This window comes from Equus quagga, chromosome 9, assembly GCF_021613505.1.
Source record: "Equus quagga isolate Etosha38 chromosome 9, UCLA_HA_Equagga_1.0, whole genome shotgun sequence".
In the NCBI taxonomy this organism is placed as follows: domain Eukaryota; kingdom Metazoa; phylum Chordata; class Mammalia; order Perissodactyla; family Equidae; genus Equus; species Equus quagga.
Window position 1 is genome coordinate 14,046,681 of NC_060275.1, and position 13,937 is coordinate 14,060,617.

The following is a 13,937-nucleotide window of genomic DNA, read 5'->3' on the forward strand; positions in this document are numbered from 1 at the left end:
AGTATAACTCCTAACTTTTGTTTAAACCTAACACATTTTTTAGTTGACATCTAAAATTTTGTCCATAATATAATAAGCTATAAAGGATATAATTTATGTCATGAGTGTTGCTATTTTCAAATAAACTGTTACATCACTCTTTTAAATGCATCCTATGAAAATAACAATATGATACACATTATCATCCATTTTTAAAACACGCAAACAAGCCCTTCAACTTTTGGATATTTTACAGCATTCCTTTTTACATGGAAATTATATTTCCTTTCCACTTTCTCCAGGAATTTCACCGTAATTCACTATTTTTATATATGAAAGCCTTTTATTGATAATTTTGTCATCCTTTGCTCCAGAAAGTGTTTATAAATTTAAAATATGAAATATTCCTATTTCCCATCAACATATTGCTCTACATGTTTAAAGCCTCTTTTGGATTGAGTTATTACTATACTTATTGTTAGAATAAAATTTAAAACAAATCAAAATAAATACATTAAAAATTTGACAAGTAATTATTAAATTCCAAAGCTAATTTTTTTATTGGAGAAGCATTTCTTAATAAGGGGGATCAGAGTAAATTTTCTCTGTGTTTTTTTAATTAAGATAAATGTATACTACTAAAAGTTCATGGGTTCTGCATTTAACATAGAATTTGTTTGGATTTTGTTTCTCTCTGTCTTCCTCCTTTCTACACTCTCTCCATGTCCAGCTTCCCTGCTTACTTCCCTCTCTCCATCTTTCCTTCCCTCCCTGCCTCCCTACTCCCATCCTTCCCATGGTCTTCCTCCCCGACTTCTCTCTCTCTCTTTAACCACACACACACTATCTGACCAATGGGACTAGGTCAGAAGTGGTCCCCAGCAAATTCACACCCCATGTAATCAAATTTCTTGGTCCCTCTAGAACTTTGCATCTCCATTGGTACGCCAGAGACAGGCATCCATAATAATTAACATTACTTTTATATAAAGAACATATTCAAATAGATAAGGAAACATCATGGATCCAGGGAACAACAGGTCAAAAGACCTGACAAGATTTTCACAAAGTAAGAGATTCAACTAAAATAGAGATGTAAAATAAAACAAGAGTGAAGTCCACTTGCTGCCTATGAAATGAAAGTTTGAAGCCACCCAGCATACTGGAAGCATTAGGATGAAGAGGAAAACCCTAAAAGGATAGAGAGGCAACAGATTACCTAGTGAATATTAAGGAGTGACATACAAGATTGGAGATGGGCACAAGGTGATATACCCCCATGGCCCCAAACTTAAAGCAGGGCATTGAAGACAGGGAAAGAACAATGAAAAGTCAGTGGGAATACAAGAAAGAGAAGGCTAGTTTCCTGGCTTCATAGAGTGAATATGGGGGAGTGAATTGCTGCCCCTGAGAACAGACCAAGGGACACACAGTCATGGAGAAAATCCGTATTTCAGATAAAGCAAAGAGGAAGAGGGAGAGTTCTAGGAAAAGAGACAGCCAACACTGGTCTTCCTTGGCAATAGAACAGAAATGCCAGTGTTACTGAAAGTTCCATCTCTGAACCTGATACAAATCCAAATAACGAGAACAGAGTCTTGATAGAAAGGAAAGGCTTTACTTTCTTTGCCAGGCAGAGGGAGCAAAGCAAGGGCTAGTGCCTCAAAAATTGCTAGCTCCTCATTAAAAAAAGGTTAGGGACTTTTATTTAGGGTTTTGGGTAGAGGAGGGGGTGCACGTAGTTTTGGCCAGTGTTTTCCCACCAGTGTGCATTTCGCCTTGAGGCTATTTGCAGGGCAAGATAGAGAATTCACAGATGGGTGTCCTTGGCTGTCTGTCTCCTTGGTGGATGGTGGATTCAGTTTCTTGATATTCTCTGGACCTTAGTTTTTCTGTAAAAGAACTTCAGGGATGCATGATTAGCTAAAACTTTAGTGTGACACCAGCACCAGGCCACCTGGACTTTAGCAATTTGCAACTTCTATTTGGTTGTAAAAGCTCATGGACTCAGAGGTTAAAGAAACAAATATTTACATATGAGTGTAGTAACTAAAGAAGCAGGGAACTGGGAATGTGTGATTTTCCTTTTTAACCCCATATATGCTGGGTTCACTGTAGGGGAAACGATATCAGGTCTAATATTAACTAACAGCAAGTAACACCAACATAAATCAACTGGGATTAGGCGGTGCAGTTATAAGAAGTCAGTGAGGGACAGGTTTGTATTTGGTTGAAAGCATTGAGTAAGAGGACTGTTCTGGCTGGTATTGGAGGCAGGCAATGGGGAAAGGGAGGAGGTAATATGAATTTGTCTCAGGCTTCCGTGATATATATACATATGCGATCAATTTCCTAACTGACATCTTTTCAAATCTTTATGGAATGCGTTCCTCCCGTGAAAATTGAAAAGAAATACTAATTAACCCCATTCTCACATTACTCAATGCATACATACCTATATCTATGTCTCTATCTGCAAGAAATACAGTAATTGGCTGATATTCTATTATTGGATGCTTGAAGGATAGTCTTCTCTAACCAGTTTCCTTGTAGACAAACACAACCACATACTATGTAAGAAGGAGGAAATAAAATGCCCCCAGGATTTGCAACTCAACAATGCTGACAAATCCTCACACACTCACAAGGAAGTATGCTTTGGGGAAACCAAGAAGATATTTCTTAACCAATAGCAGGATGGTTCCTGAAAGTGCAATTTCTTCTTGAGTTTTATTGGGTGTCTGGTTTCCCGGAACAAATGATATTGGTGTATATTTAGAAATACCCAAAGATATAAGTTGGCAAGTATTCACATGCAAAAACTTCTGAAAGTTCTGAGTCTTCTGTGAAACTGTATGATATCAGGATGTCATAATCCTGCCTATTACATGCCAGGAGCACTTTTCAGAAACAGAAAAGAGCTATGAAATGATTTCTCCTTGGAACTAACTCAAGCTCTAAATTTTAGCAGACTGCTGGTCCTTATCATTTTCCTTATCATTGAGAGGATTTTCCTCAGACTCAGTCAATCCTTGCATGAGAAATCTTGGTAGTGTAGTCTCAGGAGAATTCAGCCCTAGTCAATAGTTGCCTGAAAGGCCAATTTAGCCTAATTTCTCACTAAGTGTCTTCTTCTGTGCCCAGGATGAGCCTCTTGTTTCAGGCCTACTGGAGTCAAGTCCCTCTCTCTTTGAGTCCAAAGAAACTCATCCTGCTACTGCTCTAGGAACCTCCACTTCTGTCTTATGATTATGGCCTGTGATGCAACCCAGACTGAGAAGCTCCTGTTCCTTTTGTTTCTCATTTTTTGTGCTGCATCTTTTCTCTCTTCGTGTTCTTGTACCTTTGGACGTATTCCTTCATCAAATCTCCAACAGTCTACATCCTACCTTACCCCCACCTCGTCTCAACTCAAGGATCTTTTACATACCAATCTCATTCAGGGATTCACAACACATATATGGATAGAGGAGCTCTAACAGCAGCATGGCCGGGGGGTGGGGTATCAGGCAGAAAAAACTTTCAGTTTAATTAAAAGATCCTCTTCACCGTCCACCTCATACCTCCATCCTCTGTGCTCCCGGGAACTTGTAGTCAGTGAATCTTCCTGTGAATGCATGATGTGCTGAGACAAGAGACCCTGCTCATGGCAGATGTTAAAAGACCCAAAAGAGTAACAAGAGCTGGAAGGGGTAGAGAAATCAGACTTTCATACATTTTCCCATCATATGCTGGAGGGAACTTAAAATGGCCCAGCCACTGTGGAGAACAGCCGGGCAGTTCTTCAAAATCAAACACAGACTTACGATATGACACAGTGATTTCACTCCCAGGTATGCACTTAAGAAATTAAAACTCATGTCCACACTGAAATTCCTACATGAGAGTTCATGTCAGCATTTTCACAATAGCCGAAGAGTAGTCAAAACCTAAAGGTATGCCCACACATGAATGGATAAAAACAAAGTGAAATACCATACAAGGGATTATTATTTAGCTACATAAAGAAATGAAGCATGGATACATGCCACAACATGGATGAACATTAAAAATATTATCCTAAGTGAAAGAAGCCTGATACAAAGGGCCGCATACCGTGCAAATCCGTTTGCATGACATGTCCAGAGATACAAACCCAGAGAGACAAGAAGTAGATCAGTGGTTTCCAGGGACTGGGGTGAGGGCAGAACTGTGGAGGGGGTTTCCTCGGGGAGCGATGAAATTGTTCTGGAATAAGACGATGGTGACAGTTGCAAAACTTTGTCAATGGACTAAAAACAGTGACTGGTACATTTTTAAAAAGTGAACTTTATGGTGTATGAATTTTTCTCAATTAGAAAGTCAGTCCCCAGTGCACACACCCCTACCCCTGTGGTAGGGGAGATAATAGGATGGATGCCCTGGAACAACAGCCCTCTCCCCAGCCACTGCCAGGCCCCCAGGGACAGTGCAATCTGAGGAAAGACACTTCCTCTGTCTGGCTCTGTTCCCTCTCAGAGTTTCTCATTTACTCAATCCCAGCTTGATAGACCTGTTTGTGGAAATGGAGGGTTGGGCATGATTTCACACTCTCTCTGAGCCCCACACTCAGAGGAAATCAACTCGTTTCCGTTGCCACTCACAGTTCTTGTTTTTCTCAGGATGGAGCCCTAAGACGGCGCCTGGAAGGCCAGCCTTCCCTCCTGGTGACTGTGGGGCCCACAGAGGAGTGTTTGGGGCTGAGCATTTGACCCATTCCTGCCCCTTCAGATTCCATCGAGGAATCATCCCTGCTGAGAGTGCAGAAGAAAACAGTTCTCTGCATTTAAACATGGGGAGATGCGTCTTTGTAAACCCAGAGTCTGTCTGACGCAGTTGGGGTGGTGGATCCACATGCAGAGTCCTGAGCCAGACTGTCTGCCTGGATATCTCATGGTGCAATTCACCACAGTAGAAACCTGGGCTTCTGTCCAACTGCTGTGTGCTCACTTCTGTCATTTCTGTCATCTGTGAAATGGGGACAACAGAGGGACCTGCCTCAATAGTTGTTAAAGGTGGAAATGGGTGAATACATATCTCCACTCAATAAATGTCAACAGTTTTTCATGTTATTCTGACTATGGGAACACTATGCACATGAAGAGAATAAGGCCACAGGGATACTAGAATTAATCGTGGCATTCAAACCACACCTGGTTCTCATTGTTTCTTACAGGCATTGGACTATGGTGTCCATGTCATAAATCTGAGGATGGTATGCTTACAGGCAGGATGACAGAGAAATGTGATGATTCTGAAGCTCAAATGATCTATTTTTCTAATGCATATATACACAAAATTACAAATGCTGCCATACAAAATGGCCCTGTTTGAATCAATTGTTGTTCTCACTGTGAGCATGTTAAGACTGCAAGGTGACCAGCTTCGCCCTGACATTCTAAAACAGAAAATCTGGGACTGGCTGCAAGGGGGCAGGGGAGGTTACCAGGGGGACTTCTGTCAGGGTGCAGCCTGTAGGAGAAGGCAATGGGATTCCTGTTCTCTGTGTACTGCTGCTATACCTCATCAGTATCTCTCTAGACTGAGAATTTGAGCTATTTTCATGTTTATACAGAATAATTACTAAGAAAATCGACAGGTTGAACAAGCTCTTTTAAAACATTAAATAGAAAATGTAAGCTGTTCAATTGTTTGCATTTCAAGTGGGCCTTAAATACAATTCAACAGCCAAGAGGAGAAAGAGGGTTATTTTAGGGGTTATTTCTGGGTGAGTGGAGCTCAGATCATGAGAGAAAGCAGGATTTTACCTTTATTCTCACTGGTACTAGAAAGGCACCTCTGTGCGTTTCACACGAGACGATGATTGCTGATGATTGCAGGCCCACAATTTTTTCTGCAGGTGAAAAGGAAGGACAGGAATAAAAAACAAGTATGTTTTCTTTTCTCATAAATATTTCATGTTCATGAAGGTGATGCTTAGCCTGGTTAAGAAATCAGAAGTTCATTTACTTGAATTACCAACCACACTGAGCAATGAGAGAGAGAGAGGTATACATTCAGGATCTCACCATTCACCACACACAGGCTTGCAGGCTCCCTGCCCACCTCTGCTTCCTCCAGGAACACAGGTAAGTGCTTCTAGCTGCTCCAGCTTAACAGCATGAATCATTTTTGAAAATAATAACGCTGGTGTCTTTTATATCCTGCATCTATTCATTCTGTTTGATTATATTTTAATTATTCCGCCAGGGCAAAATTGAAACACCTTCTTCATCTGATTTGTCCTTTAGCTAATGTACTTACTTCTGATGAAGCAAATGCTTCCTTAGGAGCATGTGTGGTGGAGGGGAGGGTGTGTGGCACCCATGAAGCCTCGAAAGAAAAGGCAGAGAAGTGGCTCACAGGAGCTGGCTGGATGTGATGCACATGGATCATGGTCTTGTTATCTGTTATAAAACATTTCCTACCCACAACTGGGACAGCTGGTGAGGAAAGAAATATAAATATGTTCCATTAATTTTTCACAAAAGTTTATTTCTATGGTAATTTTGATAATCTTCTAATTATATAATTTATATATGTACACTGAAAAAGTATTGAAAAATAAATAGATGAAAAACTTTAGCTTCCAGAATCCCACAACCCAAATATGTCATTTCTTCTAAGCAAATTTTATTACAGGCTAATCTTCCCTTCAGTAAACTCATTATCCAATGAACCTGATGCTTCTGCAGGAGTTCCAGATCACACTAAGGCCACCATGAATTCACTCAGTGAAGCAAACACCCACTTTGCACTTGATCTGTTCCAACAGTTTAAAAAGTCAAAGAAAGACAACATCTTCTATTCCCCTCTCAGCATCACATCAGCGTTAGCCATGACGTACTTAGGGGCCCAAGGAAACACTGCGCTCCAAACTGGCAACGTAGGTGTCAGTTCCCTGGTTCGCCAGTTTAGATTGATTTCTCTGTTGACTTTTGGGCAGATGCTCACAGATCTGGTTGGCCCCAAGGATAGCACAAGAGGCTGAGCAAGCATTTCCATGACTGAGTGAGCACTTGGCTGTGGGAGGCATGTGCCCTCCTCCAGTGCTCTGCCCCATCTCTTCCCATGCCTAGATTTCCTTTGGGAGCTGTGATGAACTGCTACAATTGCCCAACAACCAGAGGTGAGGCTTAAATGCCAGAGCACTAGCAGAAGTGATGCACTGACTTACATGCATGGGAAACATCTTCACATGATTCCTCAGCCATGAATGAATAATGAATCAGCATTCTTTGAAGTGGCTGGTGATCAACCAGCTTTGCCGTAGTTTTTCAAGTAGCAAATGCTTACACTGAAGTTTTCTTTATTATTTTTCCTTTATTTCTTTATTGGTTTTTTATTTTGGAATATCGGGAGGATATTTTGTTTGTTGGGTCTCTTTCTTTCTTTCTTTTTTCTTTATTTTCCCTGTTTCATTCCTCTGAAAACACAAATATTTGAGCAGAGTTTTCTTCTCCCACTTCCTGTCTCTTCCAGGTCCTTCACTTTAATAAAGAAGGCACTGACAACAAAAGAGGAAGACCAACAACAGCTCACGTGAGTGACAGAGCATTTGGGTCTAGAAGGAGAATCATATATCCAAGAGGGTCAGAGTTTAAACTGGGAATTTCAATGAAAATTCCATTTTGAGTGGAAATTATGGGCAAATTACACTAGACAAGCAGAGTTGTTCCTGATTTCATATTACATACTTATTAATTTCATATTCTTGTTTCCTGAGAGGAGATCGGTGTTGTGCTTAACAGCATGGCTTTTGGAACTAAAAAACTAGCTTTAAATTCCTCCTCTGCTATTCACAAATGGGGAACGTGGGCAGGCACAACTGCTCTGAGGCACACTGACCTCATACCACTAAACTGGCAGTAATGAAAGATCAGCCTCAATACATGCAAATACACGCAAACATTACAACAGTGCCTGGATTAGTGGAAACCCTGACAAATGTTATCTATGACTATTATGGTATAACAATATATAGTTATCCCAATTATGTTGATAAAGTAATGGAATTTTAATTCTCACAGATGCAATTAACAGAAATAAGTATTTATCCAAGTATATTTGGCAAAATAATTGCATGACCTATATAGTTTAAAGGCTTAATAGTCCTTAGTGTTTAGCTAGCAAGTGGAAGGTTCTAGATTCAGACAGACCCAGGTTGAAAAATTGGCTCCGCTATCTGGTGTCACTTTGGAGAGGTAATTTAATTCTCTGAGCTTCCTTGTTGCCATCTGAATTGGATTAAAGGCTTAAAGATACTGATGTAAAGCCTCAGCAGTCTACCAGGCACACAGTGTTCCTACACTTGGAGTATGACCATCATGAGGAAGAGACATAGATCACAGCCAACAGGTCTCACAAATAATACCACCTAGGAGTGCACAGGGCTTCACGTCGCAACATCACTGAAATACACAAATTCAACGTTCTCATACCATTGATGGCTGTTAAAGTGAAAATGGTTCTAGCCTTTAAGGACCTTAAAAGTTTGGCTGGGAAGCTTAACCTAATTATCTGTAACAATTAGAAGACAATCTTGTGGTGGAATGGTGTTGCATCTGTAGTTCAAAGAGAAAAGACCAGATTGTTTAGAACATGAGCAAAGAATTTCCTGGAAGAGATTGAAGGTAAAACTTCTGAAAACTATTTGATGTAAAATACAACAATATCAAGGAACAATGACAAACGTCATCTGTGGTGCTACCAAACTTCAGGTATGGATCTAACAGATTTATGTGGATTTAGCATTTACATTGACAGAGAATGTAATGAGCTCACTTTTTGGTGTTTGAAGGTTGAAAAGTTCAGAAATGTGCGTGACCAATTTCAAAAGCTTCTGACTGAATTAACGAAACCCACTGATGCCTGTGAGCTGAGCATCGCCAACAGGCTCTATGGAGAAAAGAAATTTCAGTTTCTTCAGGTAAGTTTCACTGGCCTGCCACACCTTTAATCTGCATCCTAGGTCCTTTGTCTCCCAATGACCAGATGCAGGAGAGTGAGCAGATGAGCCTGGCTGACCCCTATGGGGAGCATTTACCCAGGGTGCAAGACTCCCTTGCCACAACTATAGCCGAAGGAGTGTCCAAGAGCCTGATGATCCACCAAGAAAGTGTGGGTTTAGCGATGACTTTATAACCAATGAGCAGGTTCAGTAGCAAAGTCATGAGTGCCCCTAATCATTTCACCATTCAGTTGCATAGTATAAAATTTGGTGGGCAACGACCCAGGAAATATATGGTTGATGGGATACTAATGGGATGAGCAGGCTTGATGAGTCTTTGAGGAAAGCTAGGGAAGCACCAGGGAATACTGAATGCCCAGCACGGAAGATAGAAGCCAAGAGGAGAACCTTAAAGGTGGATATAACTGGAGAGGAGTCCCAGAAGCACACCATCTCCTTCGGAGCAACAAGCTTTGCAGTTTGCAACCCACAGCCCCTTCTGCTCCTGCCTTTGTCAGATGGCATTGCTTTTCAGAGACCTCAATCTTGTGCCAGCCTGTACTTCCCTTACACGTTACCCACAGGCACCAGTCTTAAAATACATGGGAGGAAAAAAGTAGATTTCTTCAGGGTCTGGATCCCTGTGTTATATTTTGTCAAGATTGAAGATAATTAACTTAGGAATACATAGTAATAAATAACTCTTAATACCTCCTTTCTCCCTTCCCATGTCAAAGGAATACATGGATAATGTTAGGAAATTTTACCTTGCTGGTGTGGAATCTGCTGATTTTACAAATGCTGCAGAAGAAAGTCGCAAGAAGATTAATTCCTGGGTGGAAAGCCAAACGAATGGTAGATTATGGGATGCCACCCATAAAGAAACACATTGTGTCCTTGCTGTGTGTGAACCCTGTGTTTGACACTGCTGGTGTGCTGGGAGAGGGAAATGAGATGAGGTTGCAGAGAGGACAGAAGAGGGCGCTGCAGAGGGTAGAGTGTTCCAAGTCAATGTGGAGAGAAACAGGGGGAACCCAGGAGGGGTCAGAGGAGCAGCTATGTGGAAACACAGCTGGAGATTTCTGTTTGCTTATGGCCATGGATGAGAGGATCTTTGTGGACCCCAAGTCTTGCTCAGACACCATCGTGGGTTCACCTCCTTTACTTTAAATCAGAGTCTTAACTTCTGTATATGGTTCCCTAAGAGAAACATTAGAAAGGGTTCCCATCTCCTTTCTTAACTGGCAAACAAGCAGCGCTCTTGTAAACTCCCCTCCTTGCCACCTGCAGCTGGAGCTGCCTGCCCATTTCTCCAACCCCACATCCTGCAGGGACTATCCCAGCTGTCTTCCCCGTCCAGGGCAGAGAGCTTGACAAAGTCTCCATCCTATGAAGCCTAATCCTTCCTCCCACTCCCGTTAGAGGCCAAACCTATAGCTATTCAAAGCGGAGAGGAAGAGGAAGACACCCCAGGGAGTGGGGTCTAGCAGCACAGAGCATGTGTTTCAGATAATAGACTTCATGCCGCTTGTCCTAAAGAATAATCAAGTCCTAATTCCTCTGAGCAGAGAGCCCAAAGTTAAAAGACCAGAAAGGAAGGAAGGGAGGGAGGGAGGATGACTGGAAGTATGGAAGGAATTGGGGAAGGGAGGGGGAGGGAATGGATTTCTTCAAAGAGTAGCTGAAATCCATTTATCAATATTCAGTGTTAAAAGACTAAAGTTCTCCACAGACAGATACTCTGAACACCTTTCCAGTTAAGAGAAGGGCCATCCCCATCAGGGGTAACTCAATCAATCTGGTGGCATGAGGAAAGCTGCACCTCGCGAACCGTTGGTCATGCAGTCTGTAACGAACTGACTTGTGTGAATAATTAAGGATTATAGTAACTTTCAAAGCATCTTCCAGACCAACCACTTGTACTTTCATGACATACTTTTGTTCTTCTTCCTTTTGCAGGAAAAATCAAGGATCTCTTTCCTGAGGGCTCCCTTGGGTCCACCATTCTGGTTCTGGTGAATGCAGTGTATTTCAAAGGGCAGTGGGACAAGAAATTTGATAAAAAAAAGAACTGTGGAGGAAAAATTTTGGCTGAACAAGGTAATGTCTATGATGCATTTATGATAATGGTGTAGTTATACATGGAATGTTAAATTTAAACTCACATCTGATAGAATGTACAGCTGCAGGTAGAAAATAAAAGTTTTCATGGCTGTATTTTCCTGTTTCGTTTTTTTGGACTTCTTTAGTCAGGAATACCTGAAGAAATTATTCCTCTAGTTCACAAATTTTCCAGACGATCTCTTGGAAAGAGGATGTGTTTGGTATCTCAACAGTATTATGTTGGTTTGACTTATGCCTCACTTGGCATTTCTTTGCCACATTAACTACTGCAGGATACCAGCAAATCCGTGCAGATGATGAAACAAACCAGTTCCTTTAACTTCACTGAACTGGAGGACATGCAAGCCAAGATCCTGGAAATGCCATACACAGGCAAAGATCTAAGCATGATGTTGCTGCTGCCTAATGAAGTGGATGGTCTGAAAAAGGTAAAATCTTGTACCTCCGTTTCTTCCTCCTTTTGCCCAGTTTCCCAGTAGCACAACACTTGTATGGACTCTTCATGGAAGCAGTACTCACAGGCGGTGGCTGGCAGAGCTCAACTACAGAGTACCTCATTTCTTCTCTGCATATAGCCTAAAAGAGACTTGTTAAGGAGAACCTGGAACATGTCACTTTTCAAAAAACAACTATCCTAAGTATCACAGTGTGATATGGAAGAATATATAGAAAATCATAACATCACAGGTCCCATTAATATTCTGATAAAGCTATGAAATATGACTTCAGAAAAAAAATAAACCCAGGCACACACATTATATTTTGCAGCCATAAGAACCTCTGATATATTCCAGTGTTCATTTGAGGATAAGGAAATTAACACTCTTATATAGGTGACACACGGATATATTTTCAAGCTCACCCATAAACTAAACAAAAAGATTAAAACAACAAAGGGAGAGGGGACAAATAGATTTATCTTGATGGCTACTTTTCAATTGAGCAGTATTCTGTGAAGACGATTTCAAAAATCATTCAGACCATCATTTCTGGGAGTAAAAAAACAAAACAAAAAAGAAGCATAGAATATTCTCCTTAGCATTGTTATAATAGTTAAAGTTAATATGTAAAAGTACCAATAACCATATCTGGCATGTTAAGGACATCCCAGCAATGACCATCAGCAATTATTATAATAGTTGATGATGATGCTGAAGTTGCAATGAACTTATCACACTCAAAATATATATTGTGGTAACCCTGGAAATTGGAGATCCTCAGGGAAAGTAACATGGCAATGTATGTGAGGGACCATTACAATACTCGTACTCCAGCTCAGCAATCCTTATTATCAATGACATCAAGAACCCCAGTCCTGGGATTTGACCCTAAGCTGACTAATGTAAACAAGGCAAAAGCTTTTGGACATAAATGGTTCAAAATAATGAAAAATTGAAAACAAAGGACAATGCTGCATCTTTGTGTTACCAATAGTTTTGTTTAGGGACTGGCATACAGTGAATGCTTAAAAAATATTAATTAAGTAAAGATATAAACATTGAATACTAATTTAATACTAGCACTATGTAGCAATTTAAACTTGATTAGAGGAATATGTATCTATATGGGAAAAGTTTACAAATAGGTCAAGCAAGAAAAAGGAATAAAAATACAACTTATGCTAGAATTGCACTATGTAAAAAATTATGTACACAGACACATTAACAAGAGAAGTCTATTTGCAAATGGAGCGTTCTGTAGGCAAGGAGCATAACAAATGGAGATATATACTTCATCTCTTACAAGATAACTTTATTTAATGATTCTGTAGTTGTGTATATATAGATGCATACATTTCTATACATCTGTGCCTATATATTTATGTGTACATATATGCAGAAAAATAGCACAGTCATAAATATATAAGTACATTCATTTGATTGTATAATATCTGTTCATGACTATTTTTGCCGCCTCAATAAAATCTCATGAATTGAATCTTCTGCACTTACATTTACTATTAATTGAAGGTTTCCCACATGATTCAATCAAATGTTAAAGTTGTGTTCGATGTCCACTGAGACTCATGTCAGTTATTCCTTTTTTCCTTTTTTATAGCTTGAAGATAAACTCACCTCTGAGAAACTAATAGAGTGGACAAGCTCACAGAATATGAGAGAGAGCCTAGTGGATTTACATTTACCTCGATTCAAACTGGAAGAGAGCTATGACCTCAAGGACACAATGATATCCCTGGGGATGCTGGATGCCTTCAGTCCACAGGATGCCAATTTCTCAAGCATGACCAAGAGCCAGGGTCTTGTGGTGTCTAAAGTCCTACACAAGTCCTTTGTGGAGGTGAATGAGGAGGGCACAGAGGCCACAGGCAGTACTGGCGTAGATTTTAGAACAACGTCACCACTACCTTACAGTTTCCGTTGTGATCACCCTTTCCTGTTCTTCATCAAGCACAATAAGACCAACAGTATCCTCTTCTTGGGCAGAGTCTCTTCCACGTAGATGCGATGAGCCTGCCGCTAATTTAGGGGGAGGTTCACAGTTCTTCTAGTACCTTGATTGCTGGAAAAAACTGGTTCACTTTAATTGTTTGTCTTTTCCAGTCTCATAGTCATCACTAAGAATGTAATGGTTGAAATAGCGTGACTGACTATCTCTCTCTTTCTATAAACACATGTAAACCCACTTTATTTCTCCATGATAATTCCCCTTAGACAAAATGTTCAAGGTAAGATAAAAAGATATTTCAACACTCTATCTTCTCCGAAATTTTAAATATCATCTTGAAATATCTGTTATTTCAAATATTATATCTTCTAATCAAACTTATTAACATAGACACCCACATTTATTTGAATTTATGTGATATCTTGGACCTTAAAAGTCTAAGATTTTTAATTTTATGAAA

At 40.3% G+C, this 13,937-nt stretch overlaps 1 pseudogene; it reads left to right on the forward strand.

Moving 5' to 3' along the window:
- Positions 1-6,718: 6,718 nt before the first annotated feature.
- LOC124245046 (serpin B3-like) lies at positions 6,719-13,705 on the forward strand (annotated as a pseudogene).
- Positions 13,706-13,937: the final 232 nt, after the last annotated feature.